The following is a 6,511-nucleotide window of genomic DNA, read 5'->3' on the forward strand; positions in this document are numbered from 1 at the left end:
TTTAGTTTTTGGTCAGGAATAGATTTTTCACAGATAAGCTCAGTCCTTTATTCAGGGTTAATTGATTTGCATTACTTACATCCTGTATTTTATATTTTAAATGAGCTTCTGTTTGACCTGCAAATTTTTAGTTCAGGAATTCTCTAAGGAAAAGGTTTGGACATAAAAAAAAAAAATGGAGGGGGGGATACGTTTGTTTTGAAAGGTGGCTTTTGCTGTCAGGTTGCAGAAATAATTGTTGGTTATGGTTGTATGCTATCCAGATATATACTCTGTAGGTAACGCTTTTTTACCATGTGAAAGAAAACTTATATCCATGTTTTTTAAAAAGTCATGTGACCTTGAAAGGCCTGCCCTAACATCAGAAGGGCTATTCACAATATTCACAGCCTTTGCATAGGAGGCTGGTGAGAGTTCTGAGTATTTTCTATGTTATACCAAACACCCTGTTTTTCATAGCCATGAACAGTAGTCCACAACAGATAGAAAATGTGCAGCAAAGGGAGGAAAGTAAGAAAAGCCAGCCTCCTCAATGAGCTTAAGAAATCGTTTGTGGTTTGGGAATTGAATCTTGAGCCCGTGGCAGTGCAACACCCAGGCTAGAGCATCCATCTGATCACTGGTAGCAAAGTGAGAGCTGCTCATTTTTTTTACTATCATACTATGCAATCAACATTTTATTATGTTTTTATTATGATAATCTTAGTATAACGCTAAATAACTAACATTTCTCACTGGGTTGATCTAAAGTTCAGTCAAGTAAATGGAAAGACTTCAGATGATTTTTAACATATTTTGCATTGTGATTGTGATTTCTTTTGGTTTTGGTGGTTTTTGTTTGTTCGTTTGCTCTATTGCCATAATGGCCCCGCTTCTTCTAGGAACAGTATGGCATTAGGACAGCAGTTCACTTCTTAAATCATGCTCTTTTACCACTGTTCTGTGGTGACAGTGACATCATAGCCCAGTGCCCCAGTCTTTGCTTTCACAGTGCAAACAGAACACAGCAGACTTCTGTATGAACCATCTTTCTTCAACACTGCTGCTGCTAACGTTCATTGCCATTGGTGATGTCCTCAGTTCACTTCTGTGAGGCTTGCCACTATGGACACCTGAGCTGTAGTCTACACAACTGGAGAGAAAAGCGTCTTTATTAGACGGTGTTGTAGTCTCAGCATTTTTCTTTCTATTGCCCAGGAAGTTGCTACCCCAAGTTTTTGATCACAAACCCCAATCCTAAGTACTGAGTATTTAGATGTCAGACTTAAAAGTCAACACACAGTTGGTAGGGACACATAAATTGAAAGCAAACTTAAAACTGATGTTTTACCATTCTTCTGCTCCTCATTTTTCTTCAAGAATAAATTTGAAAAAAAAAAAAAAACACTTTTACAAGGGAGATCTATATCTTTAGTAAAGCGTGCAGTAAATGGAGTTTCTCTGTATGAGAAGAATCCTCCGCACCTGTAACTGTGGGGTTGGTGTCAGGGTCTGCCATCCCTCATCAAGCAGCTTCCCAGCTTGACTGTCCTTTTGGGTCACCTGCAGCCACCTCAGGTGCTCTGTGCTCCACATCTGTGGCATGCTTCACATCAACACAGTATGTTTTAGCTGAAAAGGGAAAAAGCACCTAATGCTCCTGCTGTGCCTTGGGAAACCATAGGAACAAATTCCTATCTCTATAGGTTTTACCCCATCAGTTCTTGGAATAATAATAATAAAACTGATACTTTATTGTATGTTCCCCCTCCACACATACACATACATGTACCTTTGAAAATACTAAAGAGCTAGGTTGAAATATTGGAGAGCTACTAATTTCATGACAAAAGAAACCTGTTATGCAAGGCTAATGCCTATTCTCTGAGTGTGTTTTTTGTTTTAAACTTTAATTGAAACACCAACACCTGAAAAGGAAAATGAAAGAATGTTTGTTAATTCTACAGTTTCTTTTTAAACAAATGCTCAGCCTCATGTGTCTTGGTTCTTTTCTGAAGTCAGGACTGATACTCATCTATGTCTGCTGAAGACCAGAGAGAGAAATGAATAAAAGTAGTATTGGGAGGCTGGGTGGGGGGGAGGGGGAGAGAGAGGAAAGCATCAACTCCTCTTCTTTTGCAGTAAAGAATCATAAGGTCAGAACTCTTTTTTTCCCATCTCTTTTCCTGCTCCAGATAACCTTTAGAACTGAAGCTCAGCACATAAAAATATTGCATCTATTCCATTTACAACAGCTATTGCTTCTTTCTTTTTCTTCTGCAGCATTCTTTATGAATTGGCTTATGCCATAACTCTGGAAGGAGACTGTTATTCATAATGTTATTTCAATGGAGTAGACTTCTTTAATAGCAGTCAGATCCAAGATAAAAATGCCTTAGAGCAGATATCATAACCAGATGGGGAGAGAAGGCTTTAGATGTGATGTCTGTGTTTTTTAAGGCGCCTTAGCCTTTTCAGAAATACATTTTCAGTTGCTTCTCTTTGCTCTTTCTGTATCTTCCAAGGTGGCTTTACAATAAAGCTTTCCTAGCCTGCAGAACCAAAACTCGGTGTCTGCCCTCATTTTTTATTCCCCACTCTTCTCTCTCCCCAAAAGCCTTTAAGCACATCAAATAAAGGTCCTGTTTTTTTCCAGTTCTCCTGGTCTGGGAGCAGGCATGATTAGTGTGGACTTGGGTAGGGCTGACTCAATACTTTAATATACTGATGCTCTTGTGTAGAGCATTGGATAGGATATAACTTTATGGAAGTTGGCAAGACTGGAATGTTTGGACAGAGCCAGTCCCAGCAGTGCAGGAGAGGAGAACAGGAGAGTGCATTTTTAAAATGTTGCTTGTGTCCTGTCCATGATTATCATGCAGTAGGGAGAGGAAAATTAACTCTTGCATACTTCTGGAGAAGTGCATTAATAACGACAGTAACACAATGAGGCCTCTGTGCTTTGTGAAGTATCTTACTTCACAGGTACTTGCCTAAAAGCATAATGTCTTACTGCAATTAAAGACATTTCAGAAGAAAATGGCAATGTCTGCAACATTTTCACAGACAAAAGTGTGTGTGGTGTCTTCACGTACTTTTTCAGTGTAATGCAATGATGTGATTAAAATTTGCCTGAGGTACTACAGAGACTGAGGAACAGTCCTTCTAATTACAGCAGTGCCTCTGATCAGCTGGCTGAGACAAGAAGCCTAACAAGAGCATTTGGCCTGTCCAGCATTTGCTGTTTTACTTTTATGTCTTTTGGGAGGAATGGGGTAGGAATCTCTTGCTCACCTGAGGTCTCTAAGCATAAGACAAGCTTGCCATTCCTCCTGAAGAGCACAGACAAACAGTCTTCTCTGAGATTCATCTGAGGTACTTGCTTGTATAGCGCTTGGTACTCCCCTAACAAGGTCAGAGGGTAAAAGGATCTGTGGTTCATCCAGGACCTAAGGACTGAAAGGAAAAAGGTCTGCACTCTTATCAGGTGTTTGCTCCTTTCCTTTTTATTATATATATATATTTTTTTCCTTTAAAAGCAACAAAACCACTTTTATTGCTTGAAAACAGCCAACCATTTTGCTTTGTTCCCATGCTTAACAGGCACACCCATTTTGGCCCTTTCTCTGAGACAGCAAAATGCACAAAGGCTTGGCGTGGTTCCTGCATGCTGCATCACAGTGTGTTGTTGTTGTTGTTGTCAGATTACATGCCCGACCCTTGTTTGTCTCAACGTACCGAGAAATGTCTCCAAAGATCAACTCATAATACTGGGATTGTGTTGGTGGAGTGTTCATTGTGTTGTTTTAAGGAGAAGTAATATGCAAACTCAGCTCCACAGACAGCCTCGTGCTTCTGGAGTGGCAGATATGAACTGTGTCCTCTTACTGCTGCCAGCTTAAACTGAGGACCAAGTGGATGTATTTAATTGTGAAGACACTTAACTGCCTGCAGGTGTTGTGGAGAGGTTTAGTGAGGGATTTGGTGTCGTTGTGGCTTTTTGATTATTTATTTTTGATGTTTTTTTGTTGAGCAATCTCAACACTATTCCATGAAGGGGAAAAAAACGATCTGAGATTCCAGTTCGGCTCTTATGACTTAACATGCAATTTGCATGTCTTTTTAGAGGTTTTATGAATATTTTTTCCATAGATGCATTAATTCTTAAGTCCTGGGACTTTCCAAAGAGCCTGTTTCTCCCTCCCCCATCCAACACTTATGCATTGTGCCCAGGGACAGCTTACAGGAGCTGCCTGACTTCACCGCTGTAGTGATGGGAGAATCAGGGATGTCGCTGGATAGGAAGACAAGAACTGAGACAAGCAAAGGAAAGAGACTGGGAAGAAAGAGAGAACAGGTAAAGTTAGTATGATGGAGCTTGAATTTACATGGGCTGGGTGATGTGCCTAGCACCAAGCCCAGGATGAGGGTATAACCAGATTTGGAGTTAGAATTGGTGGAACAGGTGTGTGGACATGAACGGAGAAAATGGATGAGAAGCTCAAAGTGCAGGAGAAAGGTAGAAAAAGCCCAGGAAAATACAGGCAATGGGAGAGTGGGGGCAAAGCTTAGTGTGCAGGGGGAGAGGGAAGGGTGACTAGCCTAGGGCCAGGAGCTGTGGGCTGTGGAGAGTTGTTTGTCAGTGGAGAATGTGGAGGCAGAGCCAGGATGAGAATCTGGGAACAGACCACTGAATCCAGGGAGGAAGGGCAACTTGGAGATTGCTCTGTCTCATTCCCTCCTGCCGGTGGGAGTTCTGGAGTCTTTTTCCCTGCCCAACGTTGAAGCAGTCCTGCTGTAAGGGGCCATGTGTGCTTATGTGCTTGGAGTATGTGTGCATACATGTATTTTTGCTTCCACTTCGGTATTTAGATGGCTATTTTGGGTGCATCTATAAGTAAATACCACAGCATACTGAGACTAGCTGTCCAGCAAAAACATGTGGTCCGGGTGGGTTGTTTGTGTCTGCTGGAGGCTCCATCCACATGCTGCCGCTTGCAGGATGGAGACACCGATGTGTTCAGGTCAGCCCCACTTGTGTCGCTGTCGTAGTGCCTGCCTGACTCCAGTCTCCATCCCATTCCCGACTGGGGAAGGTAGGCTTCCCCCGAGCAGCATCCTGCTTCCGTCTCCTGCTCAGGGGTGTCCCCTGCTAGCCGAAAGCATAAAAGATCTCCATGAAAAAAGTTACACTGTCTGTAGACAAAGCTTTTCTTAAGCATGCCAAGGAAACTGGAAAAACAGGAGCCTGTTTTTTTTTTTTTCCTCCCAAACCTTTTCAGCGCAACATTAAGTCACTTCCTGTAGTTGCAGCGAGCAGAGGTTGTTGGTTTCCCCCCCCCCCCCCCCTTTTTTTTTTCTCTCTCTTCTCTCCTCTCCGGAGGCTTGTATTCCTTTAAGAGGACGCGACTTCCCAAACCCAGCTATTTAAAAACAAAACCCACAGCTAAATTCGCTGTCGGACACAGCTGCCTGCAGCACGCCCTACCCTGCTCTGCCCTGCCCTGCCCGGGGGGATCGGACACGCGTGGGGCCTCTGTGGCCGCGCAGAAAAATCACGGCGACGGAGCCGGGGGCGCAGGCGGTGGCCTCAGGGTCCCGTGCACGGCACTCAGCAGCGGGGGCGCGCAGCAGCGGGGGCGCGCAGCGCAGGCACAGCGTCCTGCGCCTTTAAGCCCTTAACCCTTCCCTGCCCGCGGAGATAAGCCGGCGTGGAGCTGGGAAAGGCGCTGCTGCTCTTCCATCAAGCTCGGGCTGGGACCAGACGCCGCGGTGAGAGCACAGCCCTTAAAAGCTGCCTGGCCGTCTTTGTGCTAATGCGGGATTTCCTATTTTATTTTTATTTTTTTCCTTATGGGGTGAAGAATGAGTGAGTCGAGAGGCAGGGCTGTGGTGGACAGGGAGCTTGTTGGTGACACATGCAGCCGGGACAGCGAGGAGCCTTACCGGAGGCCTAGCCATGCGTGGCTGGAAAATTTGCAGCGTGGGGGCAGAGGCATGTAGCTAATTCAGGTAACCGGAAAGCTGGCTTTTATTATTCCTCCAGCACCGCTCCTAACTCCCAGCAGCTGTTTTTCTTTTTCTCAAGTGGGACAGGAGAAGCGGGTTGTGTAGCAGCGCCGTGTATAAATATGCCGCCCGCAGAAGCCCGGCAGACCTGGTGAAGTTGTATTTAGATTTCTGTGGGGACGGACGAGTCCTGTGTCCAGAGGGCGGGCGAGTTTTCCTGACCACAAGACAGATGCCGGTTTCTCTTACAGTGGTGGAAGTTGAGACCCTGCTGGAAACGGGTCCAGCTGCCTGTCCTGTTGCTGGGGGGGGCTCTGTGTAGACTGGAAGTGAAGGGGGCAGAGATGCTGCTGGAATTAACCTGAGCTCAGGAGAGAGTGAACAGGTATTGCTGCTCTTGCGGCAGCAGTTCTCCAAGCAATGAAACAGCTGCGGATCAGCCTAATGGCACCGGTTGCATAAGGAGGGGGTTGGAGTTCCTGTTCCGTAGCCTTTTTGAATGTACCCTCCAGACAAGTTGGGC

Source organism: Netta rufina, assembly GCF_964035555.1.
Source record: "Netta rufina genome assembly, chromosome: Z".
NCBI classification, from domain to species: Eukaryota; Metazoa; Chordata; class Aves; order Anseriformes; family Anatidae; genus Netta; species Netta rufina.